The 13,466-nt window shown below is 40.4% G+C and overlaps 1 long non-coding RNA gene across 1 annotated transcript in view; it reads right to left on the bottom strand.

Annotated features, from left to right (window-relative positions):
- The window catches only part of LOC121068130, a 37,499-nt gene extending 27,426 nt beyond the window's left edge, over positions 1-10,073 (bottom strand). Inside the window, exon 1 of the long non-coding RNA XR_005818639.1 lies at positions 9,720-10,073. This is a non-coding gene — a long non-coding RNA (uncharacterized LOC121068130). The remainder of the gene's footprint in view (positions 1-9,719) is intronic.
- Between the last annotated feature and the right edge of the window lie 3,393 nt (positions 10,074-13,466).

Below are 13,466 nucleotides of genomic sequence, written 5' to 3'. Positions count from 1 at the left end.
TCTCCAGGAAACCAAGGAATCAATTTACAGTTGCCTTCATCCATTTCTTCTTCTGCACTGCTCCCTGCACTTTTCTGACATGGTTTTATTGCCTGTCCCCTCAGACAAATCTCTTCCCCGCTGCTGTGAGTCTTTCATTCTGCAGCTTCTGCTCCCCAGAATGGCTTTCATTTCTCTTCCTGAATGCTCAAGTTTGCCTTCTATTCTTTTCCTCTTTGCCTGTGTCTCTTAACTCAGAGCAATACAGAAGAACAGATCTGAGATTTAACAACTGTCAGGATGCCTTCGATAGGAGACCGTGCACACAAAGCAAGTCTGCATTGTACTAAGGAAGGAAAATCTGCAAAATACTGTTAATATTTCTGTTGGTATCAACACGTGAATTTAAAGCTTTGTAATGTACAAGGCGATATCATTCCATCATCGCCATGGTTAGTAAGAGAAATTGAACTTGAGTGCTTTAGAAATGAGCATTTTTGCTGCCCAAGATATAATTTCAAATCATAGTCAAGTCTATTTTCATGATCAAAGATTTCCTAAATGTTCCAATTTATGTGCTCATTTATAACATACATTTCCAATTCACGTGTTTATTTATAATATACATTCTTCTCAAATAGATCAAAGTTTTTTAAACAGCTGGCTATCTTTCATCACTGCAGCAAAGAGCATGCCAAATATCATACAGACAACTAGAGTTGCTTCAGAGCAAATTCTGAATGAATAAGGAAAAAAATAGCGTGCACTTGTCCTTATGGTGAAGACAGAAATAGGTCACCCAGAGAAGTGAAGGAATCTGCCTCACTAGATGGTCAAGGCTCAATTTGACAGGGCCTTCGAAAACCTAACCTAAGGCTCTCCTTTCAACAGGAGTTCAGAGCAGACTAATATTATCTAGCTTCACACCATCACTCATGCCTCCGTACAGCCCAGCTACTCTCTACTTCAGAGCACACTGCAATGGTCTTCGACCACCTATTTCCACAAAATTGTTTTTGAAGAACCATCTGGGAGAGGAAGAAACAACAAATACACCAAAGTTGGATGTCTCCCCAACAAGGATATTTTCTGTCTCATATAACACTTACAAAACTGCTGCATTTACAGGAAACCACTGTTTACATGCACCTCTGATGGGCCCAGAGAACACCTATAAACGCTTCAAAGGATCATAGCAAGACACATCAAGGTGGTGGGATCTGCCAAAGAGACACTCCCAAGGTGGCTGGAGATGTAGGGGTATTTTGTGTGTTTCAGGCCCTGCAGAAAATCTGTTGATCCAGCAGAATGCTTCCTTTGGTATTTCAGATGGGTTACATAGGTGCTAGAAGAGTTCCTCAGAAGAAGCACTATATGCTCATGCAAAATTACAGATCATGAATTTCCATACTTCATTTTCTAATAATGAATTCTTCCCTTTCTTTTCCTTCCCCAAAAGTCTTATATCCAATGAAATTCAATACCCTGAGGTCATCAGTGGTATCTAACACTGTAGTCAAAAAACTCCACTTTACCTTGAATCAGTTGGAACCTTTCCCAATATCTGGTATTGCCTGGAAAAACACGTTTACTGATGTCCCAGTACAATTGACTCTGCTCAGGCTAGAGTTCTCAGGGCATACGGTACCACTAACACTATTTATCTGTGCTTGGATCACTTTTGGGGGTTTGTACAGAGATTACCAGATTTCTCTGCAGTTCAGAAGTTTCCGAGTGCAGAAAATACTTTATACGCGAGGGATAAGTGAAACTATATAATGTAATAATTAGTTCTCGTGATTGGAGAACAGTTATAAACAAATGGAAGGAGGGCTGGTAGAGAAAGATCCATTTGATTTCAGACACACCACAGCATTCAGTGCTAGCATCTGTTTCAATACCCTGTGAACCATTTTCCCCTCTCCCTTCTTCACTGCTATCACTGCTGATTATGAATATAGCAAGAACCTTTCCTCGTTTATTGCTTGCGAGAAGAAATGGACAGGACAACTGACCCGACAATGATTGAGAAGGCCCATCTAATTAGACAAGACAGAAGACAGATGTTCGTGGGTATTCCTTCAGTGAGGAAGTCACAGCTACGGAGGAGGAGAGTGAAAATGCAGACCAACACTTGCTAATGCAATTGCCTAACAGCCTGAAGAAGGGTTTAGGAAGCTAAGTTACTTACACAGTGCTCAGGAGAGCACAGGCACAGCAATCTCCCACTGAAGCCCTTTGGTCTGCACACTTCGGAAGACTTACCCACTACACGAAGTACCAAAATTTGATAGGAACAAACACAGGCATGCCTCTAGTGCAAGAAGATTAAAAACACCATTACAACTGCAAAGAAAAAACACAGCCTTTTATAAAACTTGTATTTACAAAATGTTACTTACCGTATGATTTCTGCTGTAAACACATTTTCTATCAGCACAAGCAGAATGGCACTGCAGCATCCTAAACGCAGCTAGCCAGCCCACGGGAACAAGCAGTCTGCAGCGTAAGAGGTGACAAAGAAGAGCACCCGAGCATGTCATCTCTGCCCTGGACATCCCAGGGTTTAACATGAGACTCCTTAGCTCCAGACACACGCTTGCGTGTATGTTAAGTGTCAGAAAAAAGTCTAGATTCAGACCAAATGGTATGAAGTATAAAGAAATTATTCTATAACAAAGTGGCAGCAGAAGAATGCATTAATAATTAAAAAGGAGATGCAGAACTATGACCTGATCTTGCAGCACTTAGCACAGGCCATAACACTGATTTGGACAGTAAAACCAGCATGCACTACACTGCAGGGTTTGTTTTTTTCTTTAATACATATATGAATTGTTATTTATCCTCACTCCTTACTGTCGTCCCTATTTTCTGTTGCTGTTACTTACTGTGTGGAGAAACCAAGTCCGTATGAGAACAGAAGGGCAATCATTCCACTGACTGTATATGTTCCAGACACTTTAAACTAAAGTGGAGATGTTTATTCGAAATACAAATCTGTTAATATATAGAAACATCCTCTAATTTCAAAAAACATCTTGTTAATAATTAAACTTAAGCCTGGTTTAGATTGATTTTTCTGTTGTTTTTTAAGGAGACTAAACAAAAAGCAGCATCAATTATTGCTACCTGCAGTGAAACAACAGGGAAAACCTATCACGTATCTATTAGCTGGACTGTTCTACGATGCACTTCTGGCAAGGCTATTTCTGGCCAGCTTAAAGCTGCCTTCCTTTACCTATCTGGATGGGTTTTCAAACACTGCTGAGAAATAGTACAGGCTGCAGAGAAAGGAGCACCTTAGGCTTTTATCTGCGTTCCAGTCCCATAGCCAGGCCTGATTAATCAGCGAGAGCTCTACAGGGAATATGGACAAACAATAACGAGCACCTGGTCTCTGGGGATAGCATTAACAGCAGCAAGACCGTACCAACAGCACAAAGTACCACGGCAAACTTGGCAAAGCACCACCCCCCTGCCTGCAGGCTTCGTCTTAAACTGAAACACAGCCCATCACAACACCCTCAGAAGGCTACGCATTGCTGGACCCTCACCTCAATGCGTCTGTATGAGTTATGAACGATGCTTTTCTGAGCAGTCCCTTCCCCAGACCAGCACAGGGCATCCAGGTCTAAGTGCCTAACGATGAGGTGAGTGACCCAGACAGAACAAGCAGGAACGTTTCATGTCCTAATGCCATTTCCCTCAAATCTGAGGGTCCCACCTCTTGTTCTGATTAGTATCCGGCATCACGGGGAGCCTCACAGGCCTGCAAGTGGAGCTGACTGGGCTTGCTTAACAAACAACCCACATTTCAAAAAATTCTGCAGCTCACATTTTAAAAAGTCTTAGGATGAAGGAAGCCTGGTTCCTCCAAGAAAGGCAGGAACAGCCTGCAGTCTGGTTTGAAGGAGCAGAGCGATTTTCATTCTGATTATGCTAATTTGGCAGTTGGTCCTTTGTTATGACCAAAAAAGAAAGACATTTTGGAATTTCAATCTGGAATTAGGAGGGTACTGATTTGGACAGTGCTGGCAGGAGTCAGCCCATGGAAAGGTTGGAAGAGACATTTTACTGTGTGCGCAGACACGGTGAAATCTCAGCCTTGCAGAAATCAGCAAGGAAAACTCTCATCAACTACACCAAAACACATCAGCCAGCTTCCACTCCGTAACCAAAGCTTTACTGCATCAATTATTTTGATTTTTTTTTCCTGCCAAAGCTTATAGATGACCTTTCTACACCAAACTGCGAACTTCCAGATCAGAACTACTACTGCTTATCTGATAAGAGACACCATATTTTAGCAATAGGGAACTTGCTAAGAGAAACAGCTGCCTCAGGCTTCACTCTGCTTCAAGAAACCCAACCAAAAATTGTACCTCAATTTTTTTCCCCTTTTTGCCTCAGTCTGAAGACATACAACAGGACTAAATAATCATTTCTCTCTCTCTCTCACACACACACACACCCCTCAACAGGCTGGCTGCACAATCTTCTTTCATCCTCTTTTTTTTCTCCAGGGTAGCTGCAGGAATCAGACCAGATGTAATAGTTGCCAGTATTCACTTTTAAGCATAGGTATAGATACACCTAGATGTGCTAGGTTTCTTGGCAGGGATGTACATGACCTTGTTTTTTAATAATATTTTGGACAACTGGAAAGAACGTGTTAAAATAACAAGGGCTCATTGTGATTCTCTATTGCTCACACCACAAACATGGTGTTCTTCTAATAGGTGCATCTTATTTATAAAAGCTGCTATTAAAAGAATTTGGCACATGTCCAACTTTAAAATCCTTAATGTTTACCACAATTTTTATTTTTTTTTAAACAAAGTCTTCTAAAATGATTTTGCATCCCCAATCAGAATTTTAAACTCTGCTTTTATATAGGCACGTCAAATGAAAACTAAAGCCTGAAGAAGATTCACCAAAGCTCAGTCAAACACTAGAGAGGAAAATATTTCCCCTGCGATTCTGTTTATCCATCTAACTTTTGTATCTTTCTGCTTACTTGACCCAAGGGTTCCGTTTTCTGGCACAAAGCTCCATGGCTAAGGTGGTTTCAGTCCTCTAAAGCCGGGGGGTTGGGACGACCCTGTGCACAACCTGAGCAATTTAGGAGCTGTGCTCAGCAGAAGCTGCACCACACAAGGCTGGAATTCATTCAGACACTAAGCACGCCTGGGCCATTTTCTCCAACGATATGACTTGTCTGTCCTTATTTCTCTGCATCCAAAATTTCTGCTTGATTTTTTTTTCCCAGAGAAAATGATGCCACAACACAGTTCCAATCGATACTTGACATAGTATCGGATTCCTTGCAGTAAAAAGTACCGGCTTAACATCTTGTCCATGCTTTCTCCAAGAAGCCTATGGTAGCACGCCTTGCCTCAGCAAACCATCAATTTAAATGATTGGGAAAAAAACAACATATAATAAGTGACAGATTTTTCAAATCAGATAAAGATGGGAACCAGATTATCTGTCTGGGGGTGATAGATTGCAGCAATAATAAATTCACTTTAAGACACTGGATCAATTTTTAATCAAGCCAAGAATTATTATTGCAGAAAGATAAAATGACCCATGAGGAGATGCCTTAATTTTCCACCAATCAAATTATAGCCTTTCTAAATAAGATGTAATGAGATCCATGGAATATCCAGGTTACACAGCCTACCTAATTACCCATGTTCCCTGTCATGTTGTGATATAGTAGTAGTAAACTGACCTCTGAATTTACCAAGATGAAAAGGTAATTAGTTTCTCGACAAGGCTGTAGTGAAAACAACAGCAATGACATGTCACCTCCTTCCACCAAGTCACAATCTCAGAGGTGTTTGTTCTTAAAATATACAGGATATGACCTACCAGGTAATAAACTACAGTCATTACGTGAAGCACGCGTGTGACAGAAAAACAACCACCATCTCCAAGTTGAGAATAAAAGGGCTGAAGGTAGAGCAAATCAACCCATATTCCACATGAAACTATCAGCATGTTACCACAGGGGGGCTCATGAGATGGTGGAGTGTCTTCTAATTAAAGAATTCACAAGGCCATATATAAAGGGAGCTTTCCTGAGCCACAGGTCCCACAAGAATAATTTTCGTTCCTATTGTCCTTCACCACACAGGCTTTTTTTTTTTATTATTATTATTTTTTGTGCAACTTGCAGCATGATGCCCTCAGAAAAGCATTCCTGAAAGCACACCAAGGTCAAACTTGGAAATTATCGTTAAAAGCTGGTAATTATTTCAGATAGATCATGGTTTTGTGCATACTGAATGGAACTGATTATTCCTTCACCCCAGTTTTTGGAGCTATATGAACTGCATTGACAACAAGCTTCAGTGATACCTTTGCCAAAACTATTAGTGAGAACCAAGGCTGAATTTTCTCTAGCCACCTTAGAAAGCAGGAAATCCCCAAGATGATTTGTCCCTGCCTGTGCGTCCTTTTCTTTGGGCACTACTGCAGCTTAGAGATACAATGACAGACATAATTGGCTCATGCAAAGAAAGTCATCATCAAATTAATGAACTACAACAATTCATTCCATCTGCTGCCTCTTTCTTGCTAATTTATTAATAACAATTACACAAAAAATGGCATGGATTATAAATTTCAATTTCTCCTCTTTACCTGAAAATTTAGTCTATGAGAGTCTTAAAAAATGATCTCATATTATACCAAATAGATTTATGGCTTATTACTAGTAATGTGGCAGTACCCAATTGACCATAAAAGCTAACTATTTAAAAGTAACTTAAATTACCCCTTGTGAGCAAATTGGATATTTGGTTTACATAGCTTGCACTGCTTTTATGACAAGAGCCCCCCTTTGGTCACCAGCCCGTCACATTGCTCTGCTTGGGTCTCCTTCAGCCCATGACAGACAACACGTAGTGCAACACGGCCATGCAAGTCCAAAGCCCAACTGTCAGTACATAACCTTCTCTGCAATGGCAAAAACGAAGTGATGAAATAGGGAACAGGTTTTTCAGAGGGGTTCAGATAACCATACTCCTGTATAATGTTGTCAGGTGCTGACTTTAACAGGAGTAAGTTACACAAAGACCAAGCATTGCAGAATGCCTCTTTTCTACCATAAGGAAGCATGCAGGTAGAAGTCAATGAGTAGATGCTGTCACCAGTCACACTAAGGGAAGCACAAACTGAGAGAAAGCCCATCAAGTGCTCCTGCTGCGCATTCCGCACCTCTGAGCATCCCCGTATGATCCAGGGAATCTCCATTTGGCAATGAACTGTGTGGTGAAAAACAACAGTCAAGTCCCTGGTCAAGGCTTAAGACACATGAAGAGAAAGCCTGGCTCCATCACATCAGGGGCAGAAAGTCCCATTTCATTCAGCTGATCACAGCTTTCGCCAAAGTCTGATGTGCATACCAACACTGCAGGAATGTAATTGCTTAGCAGTAAGTTTTTGACTTATTTTTTTGGTACATCTGCTACTGTTAGTGCAGTTTTATTAATACAGAAACATGACACATAGAAATACCTTCCTTTTTTCTGCAAAGAAATAGTTCCATCAACACAATACATCTGCACACCAACGTAAACATCTTATGCAGTAGGCAAATTATGTGGCCCTGGCAGTACCAAGAGTTACAGCAGTCAAACTTGAAGGGAGTTGCCCATCTCAAGCCGATTTGCAAACACTATGAAGTTTGTTTTAAGTGGAATCATTAAGTATTACCTAATTTATGATGAGGTAACGTTCAAATGCCAAAAAACCCTCAACACTTTTTCCAGCAGAGTTTACAGATGCTATAAGAAGAAGAAAAAAAAAAAAGCTATTACCCAGAAGGAACTCAAAATATCAGAGGGCTACCTCATAAAGATAGCTTGCAATGTTCCTACTTAAATGTTTTGATCAAAACACATCAGTAAATTAAATGCAAAGGCTATACGTTGATTAGAACAAAAGATACATTACATTAAGATTAAAGTCTTGGTATTAAGTAAAGTATCTAAGCACTAATTTCAGTTCTGTAATATTTCCACCAATACTATTATCCCCATTTAATTAGGACATAAAAGTAAGTAAAGTTAATTTAGAAGGAAATTTCAAACAGCATTCCCATTTGATTTTCTAGTAAATTAACACTTTAAAACTCTAATGGGCATCTTCAAAAGAAAATGTTATTAACAAAATATGTGATAATTAACATAATTAAACCTCTCTAAAGTATACATTTTTAACAGCAATTGTTCTGTTAAAAAACATGCAAGAGGAGTGAATCAAAAATCCCTCTCCTCTCATAATGTAGATATACATTCGATAGCATAAACACCAGGCAATTCCTCATGGATATCCACTAACCTACAAATTGCTAGCATTAACTCATAACAAGATTACTTTTTCTTGAACTAGATTAACTTTTGCACATTCCCTTACCCTCAAAATGAGCTCAGTAAATGGCTACGAGCGCTCCAATATCTCAAATTATGCAGTTATTAATTTAAAGAGGGAGCATATTCTCTGATCTTATCCCAAACTTATTCTAGTCCCCTCTTATTCCCCCAGTTTTCTAATACCTTTTCCGGCACACCAACAGAGTATCACACATTAGACCTAACTGGTAAAAAAAAAAAGATCAGCCCTATTGCAGTGTCTGACTGAAAACATTTTGCGATTTTTCAAGTTAGAACATCATGCTTCGCAACACACAAATATGTTGGTCATCCTCAGGCTTTATGGATGCACCACCTACCTGGGGAAATCATCACACCTTTTAGGGGACAAGCCTGATGACCTAAAGTAGATCCTTTATGTCTTTTGCTCTCCCAAAGGATTTATGTTCCCGTTCGCTATGATGAAGTAGCTAAACATTTTCATACTTTATCTGAGTTGCTTAAATGTCTCGAGCCTGCACAGGGAGCTGGCTATCTCACGATTGGGCCCGTGCTTCCTGCTCCCAATCAGCCCAGGATTACCTCATGAGCAAGGCCTCACGTAATTTCAGACAGGATGTGGCAGTGTCCTTTCATACGTTAAGCTCAGCACCAGGTGCAACAGCACTGCTGATAACAGGGAATAAAGGCAACTTTATTCACATTTGGCTTTCTCCCACATTTCTTGGGAGGGAAGGAAAAAAAAAAAAAAGAGGGAGGAAAACACGCACGTATCCCATTTGTATTTGTCTGTTTTACACAAACTTTGGTCCAAGGTTGATAGAGTCAAAGCTGAATGATATTTCTTTCCCAATATCTCTACTGAAGGGCAGGGAAGGAAGGAGCTGTAATCTGCCAGAGATAGAGCTCTGGGAGCACATTGTAGGTCACCAGAACGTTTGCAGCAGGATAGGCCTCATCTCCAAGAGGACCAGAACTTCCACCATCACCCCGGTTTCCACTTGCTCACAGACTTGGCAAATGGCAGCCCAAGCCTGTGCAAGTGGGCAGTGAGGAAGTAAGTCTGTGATCCAGAATGTGCAAATTAAGAAATAGAACTGCCCACAGGCATCCCGCCTCTCCGCCCTTCAACTCCTCACAACCCTGCAGACTCTTCCCTTCCACAAACGGGATTCAATCCACAGATGTGGAAGGGCTCAATTACACAACATATTTTTAATGAGTAAGACTACTTAGGCCAACAGAGTACCATGCAATTCTGCTCCTTCCTGACAGACAGGAGCCATAATCTCAGGTGGAACCAGTGCCCATGATAGCAAGGACCACACTAGTAAAGGTCCAGCCCCACCATACCTGAGCAAGATGAGCAGGGCAGTCCCAGAGTGACAGCCAGAGTCATCTAAGAGCTCACTTTCCGGTGATAAGGCAGAGAGCACAAGTCAGAGTCACGATGAAACCAGGGTAATCAGGTCAGACACAGCCCAGGGATCACTAGGGAGGTCCACGGTGACGGGACAGGCCCAAGTCCAAGCCAGGAAATCAGTCCATGGGTCAGTATCAATAGCATCCACAGCCTGAAACGGGCATGACTGCAGCTGAGCTGGACAGCAGTGATTCTCCAACAACTCTCAGATGAGGACTGAGCCCCCAGGACGGAGCTTAAATGATCCACCTGGCTGAGGGGTGGGGGGTGGAAGGCCTCAGCTATGGCTGATTAAGGCCATTAAGGGTACTCAGGGGCCTGGCAACCAAAATGCAGTTCCAGCTGAAACTTTGTTGACAAGTCTCCTATGTAACGATAATTTACTCAGTCCCAGGGCACAAAGCCACTTCCCTGCCTCTCTATCTCAAATTCATTTATATAAAGCTTTAAAGTGCAGGATTCTGCATCTTCTTCCTCGTTTTACTGTTCAGGAAGAAAACTCAGTTCAGCTGAACTCCAGAGAAGAAAGATCTGTCGTTGACCAGCCTCACAAGGGCTCCTGCACGGGACAAACTCATGTAGGCAACCAAGTGAGCTGCAGAAGGCAGCACTTGATTCAGTGAGGTGCTTGTTAAATGGCACACACCTCAAACCCCTTTGGTGAGGAAGCCCAGTTGAGTGTACTGCAGTGCTCCTGCTGAGCATTGCTTCTGGGAAAGTGGAGGCTAAGTAGTTCTCACAATCAAGTTAGGAAGGGGAACATGAGAGAGTTAATAAACTTCTTTCTCCAAAAGAAAAAAAAAATCATTTGTTGCAAGAACTGGCTGAGTATTTGGGTCCTTATTTTCACAAGAGCTTTGCCAGCCACAGCTAATAGATATTATCACCTGAATCATGCACTGATTTACCAAATAAGTCATGACACTCCAGTAGTGTAACCTTATAGTATGGCAAATATTTGCCACCATCTGCAGTAAATTCAAAGCATCTGCTGTAACTTTTTCTTTTTTTTATGAAAGTAAAATAGCATACCCCACTGTAAATTCTTTTGATATTGTTATTACAATATTCTGCAATAAATAAAACAAACGCACAAATGTGGCTCAGGTTAACAAAATAAATCAGCAAAGCTTAGCAACTGCTTTAATTATTATTAGAAGCACTTTGGCCTTTTTCTTACCTGTTGCCTTACAGAATGTTTTATTCACCATAGACAGCAAAGCTTTTCCTGCTCTGTGAATATCTAAATGTAAAAGGTGTTTTGGGGGGGGGTTGTTTGTTTGTTTGTTGATAAAAAGCTCAGTTGTTCTTTCAACCTGAGCTGATTTTTTTTTTTTTCAAAATAACTCAGAAATTACTCAATCTCTGCTTTCACTGAAACCTACACAGCTTCTATCATTGCCTGGATACATAGAAGCCAGAATGACGTGCTTTATAAAAATTACAGCTGTAGGTATCAATGCTGTGTTTATCACCATAGTATCCAAGAAACTATCACTCTTGCGCTAAGCCTAAGAGTTTCTCTCTATCCACCCACTAATGGCAGTTTGGCTGATTGTGGGAAAGCCAGCAAATCTTGCTTTTTTGCTCTGTGGACAGACAAATTCCTGGGCATTTTTATCTCTTTCCACATTTTATCTCTTGTGGAAGGGGTTCAGTTACAGTCAACTGGCCTTCATCCAGGTACTGATCTTTCCCAGGCAAGGCAAAAAGCTGGAAACAGAGTCAAATGCCTCAAAAAGAGGATGCGCAATGGCACGTTGCTAGAGTCCCAGTTGTCACACAAACTCCCCCAGCTGTTTAAGAAAGATGCTGAGCAAGATGAGATGAGACCAAAAAAAAAAAAAAAAAAAAAAAAAAAAAGAACAGGAACAGTGTTGGGAAGATGAACAAAATTGCCCCTTACAACGGCTCAGGAGTTGTGTGGGTTTTTTTCTGAAAATCACTGTCTAAAAACGTTTTTACAATTCTACAGTAAAATTGCAGCTTCAAAACCACTGGTGGTGGTAATAACAACAGCTGCCCTAGCCACAGGACCATAAACTTTAGCCAGTATCCAAGAAAAGACTAGAGCACTCATCACCATAAAAGTCATCATTTTGATGCCATCATTCCAGAGGTAGGATTCAAGACACCTGCAATAACCAGATGAAGTCACAGTTAGTTATTTGTTAGCTTCTCAGCTAAAAAAGATAAAAGCACTACACTATTTTCAAAGAGTGTGCTACATGGACATGGGAATTTCATCCTTACAGATGGTATTGGAGGACTTGAAGCAGGCATAGGGCCCAGAAAGCACATCCTGTTCTTATTAGAGCCGTTTCAGGGACTAACCTTTTTCATGACTAGGAACCACCTTCCAGTTCCCAGATTAAATGTGTTATATATCTGTTCACCTTCCTTTGGGCTTTTAATTCCATATTTTGAAGTTCTTCCAGGTTTGTTTCATGGTGTTTTTTTGTTTTGGTTTGGTTTTTTGTTTGGTTTTGGTTTCTCCAGCTCTCACTTCAAACGTAGCATTTTCCTACCTTTTACTCATGATTTTAGAACAATTTGATTCCCTTTCAGCCTTGCTTATATTAGGCTAAACAAACTATACTCCCACAGGAGATAAACTCTGAGTATCTTAGGAACCCTTCTCCAAATTCATCTTCTTGAGTACAGTTAGCTAGAATTAGCACATGGGGTAATCTACAGAGGGAAGATCTCCTTTCACGTCTGAGAATACCATTTACAGAGATACTTCACATTTCTCAATCATCCCATAGCAAATACTGCATTCCAGCCTCCCTCCTACTTATCTAACTTCTAAATTATGAGTTTACAATGGAAATAGGATATTTATGAGTGTAACTTCACATTTTTCACTAGTACATTTAATTCCTTATCTTTCACTTTATTTCTCATGGTTATCTTAATTTCCCCACGGGAGATTTAAGGCCTTCTCTGTATTGCCAACGCATCTCACTTTTCCCCATCAATAACAGCATGTTCCAATTTTCATGCCTGCATCATTAAAGAAAAATCTTAAAACAAATTCAGAGCCAAAACTTATTCATGATGCTTTTCTATAGTAACTTGCTTTCAGCATGGTAGAATCTCTTTCAGTATAACTGCTTTCTCTTTTACCAGTTCCCAGCAGCCCTCTTCTTAACAATTTAAATTAACAATTGCCTACATAATACCAGAGACCTGTTAAGATGCAACACAGAATATCTAACTCACTTCTTCTGTTTGAAAAACTAGATAACTTACAAAGAGGAAGTGATCAAAAGAGACTTATATGAAATACTTCTGGTAACATTTTATTACCCTTTATTCCATCTTTCTTCCAATCTAAGCATCCTTTCCTTGCTTACTACAGAGTTTGGAATTTGGGATGCTCAGAACCACCTCTTTGTCAGACAAAAAAAAAAAAAAAAAAAAAAAAAAAAAAAAAAACTATGTAGATATTTGTATGTCCCGAACTCCTGCTCCTCTCGATATTTAATTACAAGTTGCTCATTTTCAGCCACTACTCTTGAGAATTAGTTTGTCCAGACATCACAACATTATGGAGTCTCTTAAGCATAGAACATGCTCCAAAATACAAGGTCCTCACACAGAAATAATTTGCCTTTACTGAGCAGTCAAGATTTGAAGAAAGGCATTCTGGTTTGCCAGCAAGATTTACAACT

Source organism: Cygnus olor, chromosome 3 (assembly GCF_009769625.2).
Source record: "Cygnus olor isolate bCygOlo1 chromosome 3, bCygOlo1.pri.v2, whole genome shotgun sequence".
NCBI classification, from domain to species: Eukaryota; Metazoa; Chordata; class Aves; order Anseriformes; family Anatidae; genus Cygnus; species Cygnus olor.
The sequence above is the reverse complement of the archived record's forward strand: the minus strand, read 5'-3'. Positions and strand labels throughout refer to the sequence as shown.